The sequence below is a fragment of the Dipodomys spectabilis genome, unplaced genomic scaffold (genome assembly GCF_019054845.1).
Source record: "Dipodomys spectabilis isolate Male_0828 unplaced genomic scaffold, ASM1905484v1 ptg000061l, whole genome shotgun sequence".
NCBI classification, from domain to species: Eukaryota; Metazoa; Chordata; class Mammalia; order Rodentia; family Heteromyidae; genus Dipodomys; species Dipodomys spectabilis.
In genome coordinates, this window is record NW_024870738.1 from 3713347 (window position 1) to 3725774 (window position 12428).

Here is a 12428-nt window from a genome sequence, read left to right on the forward strand (position 1 = left end):
TGTACTACCATTTGCAGCTCCGTTTTTGAAATGAGGGTTTCTCTAAGTTTTTGGACCACTGGATTGAACACAAACGAAAATCTTCCCATCTCTATCCCTTCTCCCATATCTGTGATGAAAAACATCTGCCACTATGGTCAGCCATCTATAGTTCTTTTCTCTCCTTTTCCTTTCCTTTTTTTGCTTTTTTTGGGCTGAGACTAGGACTTCAACTCAGTACCTGAAACTTTCCCTCATTGGCTAGTGCTCCGTCAATTGAGCCATGCCTCCAACCTTCCGTAGTTCTTAATTACCAATATACTATATTAATATCTGAATTCAATTTCACTATGCAATAATATAATCATTTATCTGGTCCCTTTTATTGCATATTTAGGCTGCTGTCAATTTCTTCTCACAGGGATCACTTTAGCAAATATCCATGTAGCTATAACATTTAAAGCCCTGCAATTCTTCCCTTAATATATTTTAGGATAAATTTCTAGAAGTAGACTGGCTAGATCAAGAGATAGGCAAAATACAAATTAAGTTTTCTAACATACTTTGCCACATTGTCTTTTCTAGATGTATTTTGATATATCCTAGATATTCATGTATATTTATGAATCATAAATATATATTATATAATTATAGCAATAATTATAAATATGTATGTATACAATTCATTTTGATTATACATATACTGTAAAAGATGCATATAATCACTATACACATATATTATCTTAATTACATAATATGCACACGTATCAATATATACAAAATAGTTGTATATTGTAAACCTATATATGTTATAACATATAACCTATATGTAAACCTATATATTATATGTTATAACATATTATAATATATATAGTTTCACAGTTACAAGCAATATGTCTTATGAGCTTATTCTGCCTTTAGTTCTCCTCTGTATTTGCTGGGAACCCCGAGGGACATGGGATTTTATGAGCTATGGTTCTACTGTATGCTCAACTGTGCAAGTAGAGATGAATCCATGTCAGATACACACTACCGTCTGTTTTGCTGCGGCTCATCTTTACAGAGAAACCCCTTAACAATTCATTGCAGCTCCCCTGGGAAATAGCCAGCCAGAAGTTTCAAATCTCAAGTCAAATGTCATGCCAGCAACAGTAAAAGGGATCGCTGTTGGCATTTCATTTTTGAAAAAGCCTGGTTGAAGCACCTGCCAATGGCAGACTTCTATTCCTGAGAATCATCACAAATGCCAACATGATCACAGTATTTGCTGTGTGGACATGACTAACCAGAAATCACTAGAAAGATAGAAGGGTGGTAGTTACGGCCAAAGTTATAGGTAACCTTGGCATATTACCGTCTTCCACATCTTTCCATTCTAATTTCTAGAGTGGAGCATTGCTCATTGTAGGCAGTCAGTAAATATTTATTGAAAGTTGGATGGATAAGTGAATGAATGTTGTCTGTGATTCTTAACGTAGGGAACTTATCTGTAGTTAAAATGCATTAGCCAAGACCAGTACATGGCTGCATTAGTTTTGAGTCTCACTCAAATTAAGTCTGCAAGAAGACATAAATAGATGTGAAAATGTTTCTTTATTTTTTAAGTGGCACATTTATATCATGGGGCTGAAAATAAGGTAAATGGGCTGATCCAATTAGGTCTGGAAAGTTTGAATAATAACCCTAGTTAATTCTGGAATTTTGAGTGTTAATGTTTTTAGGAGAGCAGTTAGCACTAAGTCTTTGGCGATGAGAAATAAGACTATACCTATGGGGGACAGGGGGCAGAAATCTGTTTGGAATTTTGCCTGCTTACACAATGATCTCACACACACACACACACATACACACACACACACATACTTTTCTGATGCTTTGAAGATAATACTGTTTTAGGAATAAAACATGCATTCGGTGTCTATTTCTGCAAAACAAATCACCCTCAAACAATACCTTTAAATAACATGCATTTATTATTTCACAGTTTCTATGAATCATGAATCTAGATATGCACTGACTGGGTTTACTCGCCCAGGTCTCTAATAAGGCCCTTCTCATTTCAGGAATCCACAAAGAAAGGCCTGTCTCTCACTTTACTCACGAGGTCATTGGACTCATGTTGGGCTGATGACCTCAGTCCCTCAATGATTTTGTTCAGAAGCTTCTTTCAGTTACTTACCATATGATATTACTCACTATCAATGCTGACTTCATCATTTGGTACATACAAAAAGGAAAGAGAGAAAAAAAGCGAAGAGAGGGAAAAGGAGGAGGGAGAGGATGAGGGAGACTAAGAGACAGAGAAGATGGAAGGAAGTCACAATGATTTAAAACCTAATCATGCACACATTCTACTACTTTTGTTGTATTCAAGTCTAGAACAAATAATTATAATGGTGCTAGTCACCTTGTAAACACTAGAATCTGAAAATGTCTTAGAACCGTCCATCTTAGAAGTTTGCTTGCAACTGAATTTATGAGGGTAGGGACTATATCTCTATCTACACCTGTTCATCCCATCCCATTCTCTCATCTCTTATCTCCCTCCTTCTCTTCTCTCCCACCTGATCTCCCTTCTTCCCACCCTCCTCCAGGTCATGGCAGCATTGATTACTTTTCCAGGCATTTCTTCAAAACTGATTATTCATTCATCTTAACATTTCCTCTGTTTAGGTAAGTAAAACCTGTCTTAGCCTCATATTGAGAAGAATGTTATGACATCATTAGCAACAAGACTAATGAAGTTTTCCTGAGAATCTGCTCCATACAAAGACTACAAAGATATTAAACTCATTCATCCACTTAAAAAATAACAAGCATTTGTTGAATATCCCCTACCTACAGTTGGAAAAGCACTTTTAAGATAGAAAGATGAGCATGAATGTCACATTGTTCTAAGCCATTGAAGAGGTACAGTGCTCATGCTTGTGGGATTTGCTAGACGTGACTCAAGCAAAGAAAAACTGCTGCTCAGTGTGTTTTCATTATACAAGTCCTTCCTCCAATGCCTTTTGTAGCCAATGCAGCTCAACTAACCTCTACAAGCTCTGTTAAAGCCTTGAAGGTTAGCCTAGGACATCAGCACAAGCCATCCAGGCCAGCAGTTCTCAAAGTGTGGTGATGATGGACCACAAGCACCAGCATCATTTAGAAACTTGTTAGACATAAGTATTCTTAGGCCTTCCACTGGACTCAACAAATTAATATTTCTAAAGGTTGTACCCAGTAATCTGTCTTAAGAAATTTGTCAAATAATTTTTTGTGGGTTCTGGGGCCTGAACTCTGGGCCTGGGCGCTGTCCCTCAGCTCTTCAGCTCAAGGCTAGCTAGCGCTCTACCACTTGAGCCACAGCGCCCCTTCCAGCTTTTTCTGCTTCTGTGCCTTCATTTATATGCGAGGCAAGCACTCTACCACTAAGCCACCTTCCCAAGCACACCAAATGATTCCTGTTTAGAACATCTGACTCAGAAGATCCATTATTATAATTTCACAGTAAACACTTTCCTCAAACTCCAGGTCATAGAGATTGCTTGGATCTAAACTCCACCATGGGATTTGTTCCAAAGGCCCTTAAAAACTCTGACATGAAAGACACCTTTTCTTCCATTGTATTTCAGCTCTGGTTGTTTGTCCATCCTTTCCCTTTTCTGACATCTCTATGTGCCCTACTGTACTCCTCACAGGTACTTTGTCCTTGGTCTTTAAGTTATTGTTAAATAAAACTGGAAAAGCTAGCTATTTAAGGATGGACATAGATGCACACATAATCAAAGCAGGGACTGAATGATAGGAGTTCTAATAATGATCAAGGTGGAGATAAATGTTGGCAGAATCCTGGACAACAATGGTTTTGATATAGTTGGGAGGATTAGAGAAAGCGTTAAAGAAGAGATAGCACTTAATCTGGGTGTTGAAGAATGAGAAGCATTTTAATAGATTGAGAAGTAGAAGGACTAGTGTTTTGACACATACCTGAAGTGATGTCAGAGGTTTGTAGATTCTGCAGATATAGTAACTAGAATCCCAGTTTTTTCTCAACTTGCAACATTACCTGCTTTAGCCTAGATTCTTTCTAGTTTATCACAATTCCTTTATTTAAACTCTGTTGTTCAAGTTTTCCTTTTATCATCTTGTAAATATTCTGAATTTTCTTTTGCCTGGGACCATATCTAACAAAACAAGTTGGGCCAGGCACATTGGTAGCTGATGGAGACAATTTGAGAGTTAATAGCCTGAACAAGATCATATGAAAGCAATTTCACTTTGGTCTTAGCCCAGAAAGTCATCATAGCAGGTTTATAAACTTATGGATCTGAGTGATAACTTGTGAGATTTGGTTGGACAAGAAGAGGAGAGTGGGTGTTAAGAAAAAATTTTAATTTCAAAAAGGAGGAAAGAGCCCAGATAAATGAGCATTAGTGATCATGTATTACTTAGATTTAGAATGTTATGATGGATTACAGTGCTTTTCATCTAGGCAAGATTCAGCCTCATATGGACCTTTGCAATGCCGGAAGCCATTTTTTGGATGTCATGAAGGTAATGAGATAGAGAGTCCTGGATGTGGTATTCTATGGGCATCCAATAGGTCAAGGTCAGGACTGTGGCTAAGCATCTTATCAACACAGGACAGTCTGCCAACCAGTCCCATAAAAGTCCTCTAATTCCAAATGTTAATAATGCTGAGCTTGAGAAAACCTGGATTTAAAAGTACATTCAATATCTATTCATCTTCATTTGGTAGAGACACACCAAATGCCAGGAACGATGTGAAGAAGCCAAGTAGAATCACTCATTCACTTCTTGAGAGAAAGTGTAATGTTACGACCACTTGGGAAACAGTTCGACAGGTATTTCTAAAACTAAGTCCATATTTGTAATGCAGGTCTAATAAGTGAACTCTTGGATGTTGATCCAAAGGAAGGAGAAATGTGTTTTCCCTCAAAAAAAGCTGTGCACAAATATTCAAAGCAGGTGTATTCAGAATGACCCCCAAACTAGAAACAACACATGTATCTTACAATGGGACAAAATGTAAACAAATTATAGTTCATTCATATCATGGAATATTACTCAGTAGTTGAAAGAGTAGATTATCTGTATAGACAACTAGGTTGAACCACCTGAGAATTATACTGAGTGATAACATTCAATCCCAAAGGTCATATGGCTTCATTTATATAGCACTCTTGAATTAATTAAATCATATCAAAGGAAATTAGATTTTAGTGGATGCCAGGAGTTAAAGTTGGAGGAGAGGACCAGGAAAGAGGTGGGTGTAACTTTCAACACAAATATACTCATGACAAATTCGAATAGAAGTAAACTCATGTTCATATAAGCATACACACACTCAAATCAGTATAAATCAAATTAGGAAAGGTGAATGAGTTTGCTATACTGTGACAGTGTTGATACCCTGGTTATGATCAGTTTTCAGGATGTTTGAACAGAATACACACAGAGTGTCTGTATATTTTATTATTATTTTTACTGAGACACCATCTTTGTACAACTTTAGGAGTATGATAATTCAATATATATAAATAGTATGTAAATGGACATACCTGGATTAAAACACTTCTATTTCCTCAAATATTAATCATTTCTATGGGCTAGAAATTTTTATACTCTTCTAATTATTTTGAACTCTAACGTAGATCATGGTAACCAATTGTCACCATTCCATGTTACCAATATCCTTACAATGCCATAGAAAACCAGAACTAATTTCTCCATATTTAGATAAGGTTCTTTTTATCTAAATTCTTCCGGTACTTCTACCCTTCCCAGTTCCTAGTGACTGGTATTCCACTCCATTCTTCTATCAGATCAATATTTAATTTCTACAAATGACTGAGAACATGTGGTACTTGCTTTTCCCATGTCTAGCTTATCTCAATGAACACAATGCTTTCTAGTTCTATTCATGCTGCTGCAGATGACTGAATTTTATTTCTATAGATGAATAATACTCTACTGTCTATATGTACAATAGTTTCCTTTCCCTTTCCCATTCATCTATTGATAGGCAATTTGGTTTATTCCATATCTTGGCCATTGTAAATAGTATGCCAATAAACATTGAGAATACAGGTATCTCTTTGATATAATGACTTCACTTCTTTCAGATATATGCCTATTAGTGTGATTACTATATCATCGGGTAGTTCTAGTTTTAATTTTATATGGAATCTTCATACTGTTTTTCATAATGGCTGTATTAATTTAGATTCCCACCAGCAATAAGCCAATTCCCTTTTCTTTTCCAGACTTTTGAATAGTATGTGAGCAATATCAACCTTTGAACCTGGGGCCTTATGCTCTGTCTTGACTATTTTTGTCATAGCTGGAGCTCTACCACTGGAGCCATGACTCCATCCAGCTTTTTGCTGGTGATTGGAAATAAGAGTCTCAAGGACTTTTGTCTCAGCTGGCCTCAAACTGACATCCTCAGATCTCAGCCTCATAAGTAGCTAGGATTACAGGTGTGAGCTCAGCCTGTTTTTGAGTTATTTGGCTTTTATTATTTATTTGGTTATTCATGATTGGGTTGTTTAGTCTCTATAATTCATCCTTATATATTCTGTATTTTAATCCTCATCATATGAAGTTATAAATATTTTCTTCCATCCTATACTTTGTCTGCTAACTGTTGTATAGCAGTATAATAGTTCAAAAACCTAATTTGTCTCATGTGCTTTTGTTTTTGGCATCCTTTCTAAAATTGCCTTTGCATAAATCATTGTCTTAAAGTGTTTTCCTGTACTATTTTCAGTCTTAGGTCTTTCATTTCAGTCTTTGATCCATTTTGACTTGATAGTTGGGTTTGGTTAAATAAATGTTCTATTTTCATTCTTCTACACACACACACACACACACACACATATAATATCTCCAGTTATACCTTTTATTGAAAAGACTGCTCTCTCTGTAATGTTTACTCTCAGTGCCTTGTTTACTTAAAATATCAGTTGCTGTATGTAGATAGATTAATTTCTAGGATTTCTATTCTTCTCCAATGCTCTGTGTTGTTCTTGTTTTTGCTTTTATGTTGTTGTTTTCTTTTTTTGTGCTGGTCCTAGGGCTTGAACTCAGGGCCTGGGCTTTGGCCCTGAGTCTCTCTGTGCTCAAGGCTAGTGCTCTACCACTTCCAGCTTTTTCTGAGCAGTTTAAAAGATTCACAGACTTTCCTGCCCTGGTTCAAAGCCTGCCCTGGTTCTCTGATCTCAGTCTTCTGAGTGGTTAGGATTACAGATGTGAGCCAATGGCACCTGGCTTCCATGTTGTTTTTTGATGGCAGTACCATGTGGCTTTGGTTACTACATCTTTGTAGAATGTTTTAAAATTATAATTACAACCATTTCAAAGTAAAAAAAAGTTAAAAGAAATCTACTTATATCTACATACTTTGAAGACATTAATGGTTTGTTCTGAACAATCTTTCAATATGTCTAACTTTTCTTGTTCATTATCAATTTATATGTATTGTCTTCTTTCCTAAATAAAGGATAAAACCTCAAGGTATCAACAACTCATTACCTTTCTCATGTAATTGTAACCCCTCTGTACGGTATTTTCACAATAAAAAGTTATTAATTTAAAGAAACCTCCAGGTAAAAAATAATTCACTCTAATTGATAATTTCCCAGTGTTACTAGATATGAAAATTATAGTGACTACCTATTTCTTTATCATGTCTGTTTGTGAAGTGTCATTGTCTCTTCTAACTCCACCAGCTTCTCTAGGCAAGAAATCCTAATTTGTTGGTAAGTATATAAACATAGTACATGAAATAAGTTCATTCTCTATTAGACTGTAACTAATTTCCAATATATTATAATTTAAACTACAATTTATAGGACCAAAAGAATAATATAAAATTTAGCTCATCAGAGACTTTAAATATAAGTGAGTGACACTTAAGAAAACAGATGCTTTCACGCAAATCAATGAATATTATTCATCACATCAACAGGAGCAAGGATAAAAACCACATGGTTATCTCTATAGATGCAGAAAAAGCATTCAACAAGATCCAACACCCCTTTATGATGAAGGTTTTGGAAAAATTAGGAATCCATGGAACATTCCTCAATACAATGAAGGCTGTATATGACAAACCTACAGCCAGCATTATACTTAATGGTGAAAAACTAAAGCCATTTCCTCTTAACTCAGGAACAAGACAAGGATGTCCACTCGCTCCACTTCTCTTCAATCTAGTATAAGAATGCCTAGCTACAGCAATAAGACAAGATGCAAACATAAAGGGGATCCAAATAAGGAAAGAAGAAATAAAACTCTCCCTCTTTGCAGATGACATGATCTTGTATTTAAAGAATCCCATAGACTCCACTCCCAAATTACTCAAGCTGATTCAAAACTTTGGCAAAGTAGCAGGGTATAAAATTAACCCCCCAAAATCAATGGCTTTTCTGTATACCAACAATGAGAAAAGTGTGGCTGAAATTAGGAAAGCAACTCAATTTGTAATAGCCCCACAAAAAATAAAATACCTAAGAATTAACTTAACCAAAGAAGTGAAGGACCTCTATGATGAAAACTTTAAAATCTTGAAAAAGGAAATCAACACAGAACTTAGAAAATGGCAATACTTCCCAAGGCTATCTACAAAGTCAACGCAATACCTATCAAAATTCCAACCTCATTCTTCAAGGAAATAGAAGAGGCAATCCAAAAATTCATATGGAACAATAAGAGACCCCGAATAGCAAAAACGCTCCTCAACAGAAAGAACACTGCTGGAGGAATATCAATATCAAATTTCAAACTCTACTATAAAGCCATAGTAATCAAAACAGATTGGTACTGGCATAAGAACAGACCTCAGGACCAATGGAATAGAATTGAAAACCCAGAAATGAACATACAGACCTATAGCCATCTAATCTTTGATAAGGGAGCTAAAACAATAGAATGGAAGAAAGACAGCCTCTTCAGTAAATGGTGCTGGCAAAATTGGTTAACTATTTGTAGAAAACTAAAGCTAGATCCTTATATATCACCCTGCACCAGAATCAACTCCAAATGGATCAAAGACCTCGGAGTCAAAGTAGACACTGAAAACATTACAGGATGGACTAGGAGAAACCCTAGGTCTCCTTGGCGCAGGCTGAAATTTTCTTAATAGAGACCCGGAAACACAACAAATCAAAGAAAGGTTGGACAAATGGGATTGCATGAAGTTGCAGAGCTTCTGCATGGCAAAGGACATAGCTAGCAAGATCAATAGAAAGCCCACGGATTGGGAGAAGATCTTCACTAGCCATACAACGGACAAGGGTCTCATATCTAAAATATACTTGGAACTCAAAAAATTAAATCCCCCAACAACAAATCCTCAAAGAAACAACTGCCCAATAAATAAGTGGGCTAAAGACTTAAAGAGAAACTTCTCTGAAGAAGAAAGAAGGATGACCAATAGACACATGAAGAAATGCTCAACCTCCCTAGCCATAAAAGAAATGCAAATCAAAACAACATTGAGATACCACCTCACTCCAGTTATGGCAAAAATCAAGAACAACAGATGCTGGAGGGGATGTGGACAGAAGGGAACCTTACTGCATTGTTGGTGGGAGTATAAACTTGTTCAATCGCTTTGGAAAGCAGTATGGATGTTCCTCAAAAGACTTCACATAGAGCTCCCCTATGACCCAGCAATCCCACTTTTGGGCATTTACCCAAATGTTTACAAACAAGACCACACTAAAGCTACCAGCACAACTATGTTTATTGCAGCATTATTTACCATAGCTAAGATATGGAACCAACCCAGATGCCCCTCAGTAGATGAATGGATCAAGAAAATGTGGTATATATACACAATGGAATTCTATGCCTCCATCAGAAAGAATGACATTGCCCCATTTGTTAGGAAATGGAAAGGCTTGGAAAAAATTATATTAAGTGAAGTAAGACAGGCCCAAAGAAACATAGGTCCCATGGTTTCCCTTATTTGCAATATCTAGTATATGTATGAGTCAAGCAGAAAAGGTCAGATAATGTGATGTTAGGAAAATGAACCCTTAGATATGTATTTTGATGTTTTTTTCTTTCATGCGATTGTTTCTAATGCATTTATAATATTATTTCTTTGTTGCTTTGTATGTCCCTCCCCCACAGTATAACCCCTGCTTTCACTATATTTGATGTCGGTATAATTTGTGGAGGAGATGGGGAAAAACAAGTCGTTTAAGGATACAGGTGGACCTGTTGCAACAATGAGAAGTACAAGTTGTCATGTCGAAAACGAACTTTACAACTTTGGTGTGTGGGGGGGAGGATTGGGTGGGGGGTTGGGAGGGAGGCTGGGAAGGGATGTGAAGGATAAACAAAGGAGGAGGCTGCAATGCTTGATAAGAAATGTACTCATTATCTTGCAAATGTAATTGTAACCCCTCTGTACAGTATGTTCACAAAAAATTAAAATTAAAAAAAGAAAACAGACGCTTTCAAAATAGCTTTCATTTTGTATTTTATCTATTTAATATTCCTAATCAATATACACTTGTAATTGGAACTTCATAGATATTACCTGTGTAAATGTTGAGTGTAAGTAAGGCATGTTCTTTTATTGTCAGTTAGAAATACATCTTTATCTGTTTTGTTCAGGATGAACAGTCTTTTGCTATCCCTATTACAGTGGTGTTAGTAACTTTGCTTCTAAACCAGCTACTATCATACCTCTAGTACTAACAGGAATTCAGAGAATGGTGGATCAAAGATGTAAAACTGCTTTGTGAAGTGAAGGATATTTCTATTTCTGAATCTGTGCAAAGTAGAAAGCCATAGGAGAGAATAAGGCTAGGTCTTTCAACTCTCTTCCTTTTGATTTATTTGACACATAGAAGATAATTATAGTCTACATGTCAAGACGAGATAGAACCAAAGTGTCAGCATGATTTCAGAGAAACATTCTAAAAGTTACATAGGACAATGATATTGTGTGTCTGTAAAAGATAAAAGATAATCTCTGTAGCAAGTAAGCAATATGATGATCATAGAAATTAACTGATAAAAATTTTGAGGCTAAAATTGGATTAAGATTTTAAAAATCTATTTATTTGAATAAAAGTAATATCTGTTCTGAACAATGATTCTGAAACCTGAAAGCTTCTTATTGACTAAGATGACTTTTAAATATCTAAATTGTTCATTCTGAGGCTCCTTCTCTTGATTCTGTTCTTAAGGAAAATGTCTGAAATTTTACTATTTTTTGGCTATTTTGTTTTTGTAATTTTGTATTATTATTATAAGGGTGATATACATTGGGGTTCCGGTTATATAAGCCAGGCAATGAGTACATTTTTTGTTTGTTTGGGTTTTTTGGCCTTTTCTTCCATTTTATTCCATAGTCCCACCACAATAATGGCCCCTTTCATTTAAACTAAAAATAAAAACCATAGAGAGTTCCTGGAGGGTGGCAGCAAAGGAATGAAGGTCTCAAAGACTGAGAGACAAGTGGGGGATGGAGTCAGCGAATGGTCTTGACTGGCCTCTTGAAGTTGCTGGCGGTTTGGAGTTGCAGCTGGTAAGCCATTGGCTGGATCTTGAAACCACAGAGCCTGGTTACAGGCCTAGTTGGCAGGCCGCCGGGCTGGTACTCGCGATGCACCATGAAGAGCATGTGATTGAAACTGGTGCCCAAGTAGGCACCTTCTACGTGATGGTGCTTCGTGATTTGGGTGTGCACACATCCATGCACTTGGGGCAGTAGAGCTTCACCCACGGCCTCGCCTAGGATATCTGAAAGGCTGATGGGAAGCATCGGCTGATTCTCACAGTACACACGGGGCCAGTAGCCAAAGTCTCCCTTGCTGGTACTTTTCCATTGTTTGGGCGATGCCACGGTTGGTGAGGATGTAGTGGGCGTGGGTCAATCCCTAAAGCATCTTGGTGGCCTGCTCCATCAGGTCGCTCTGGTGGGGGCTATCTTCCAGCTTTTCATCAGGGACCTGCTCATTGAGTCCAGTAAGATTAAATTTGTCCTGGATGTGATCTTCACCCACTTCACAGAAGAACTCATTGCCATGGAGCCCACAGAACCAAAAAATACCTCCACTGAGCTACTCATCTTCACATCAATGGATGGACAGGGACTGGGATGGTGTGGGGGAGGGGAGTTGCTGGTTTTCCAAGGAACGGCTGCAACTGCTCCCACACCAACCGCCAACCGCCATGAGGACATTTCTTTTTTGACACAGTCACCCCTTTCCTCATTCGCTGCCAGTTTTCTTTCCTTGTATTTTACTGTTTAGGAAAATATTTGCTCATAGCCTTGATAAACATATTTGCTTCAATTTAGAAATGTTTTTACTTGTAACTTGCTCATACTTTTTATTATTAATGTGCATTTAATTTCAGCATATTAGTCTATTCATAGAATCCAATGTTTTTCTCATCTTCAATTATGTAAGAAATGT

The 12428-nt window shown here is 36.9% G+C and overlaps 1 pseudogene; it reads right to left on the reverse strand.

Annotated features, from left to right (window-relative positions):
• Positions 1 to 11424: 11424 nt before the first annotated feature.
• Positions 11425 to 12193, reverse strand: LOC122108530 (annotated as a pseudogene).
• Between the last annotated feature and the right edge of the window lie 235 nt (positions 12194 to 12428).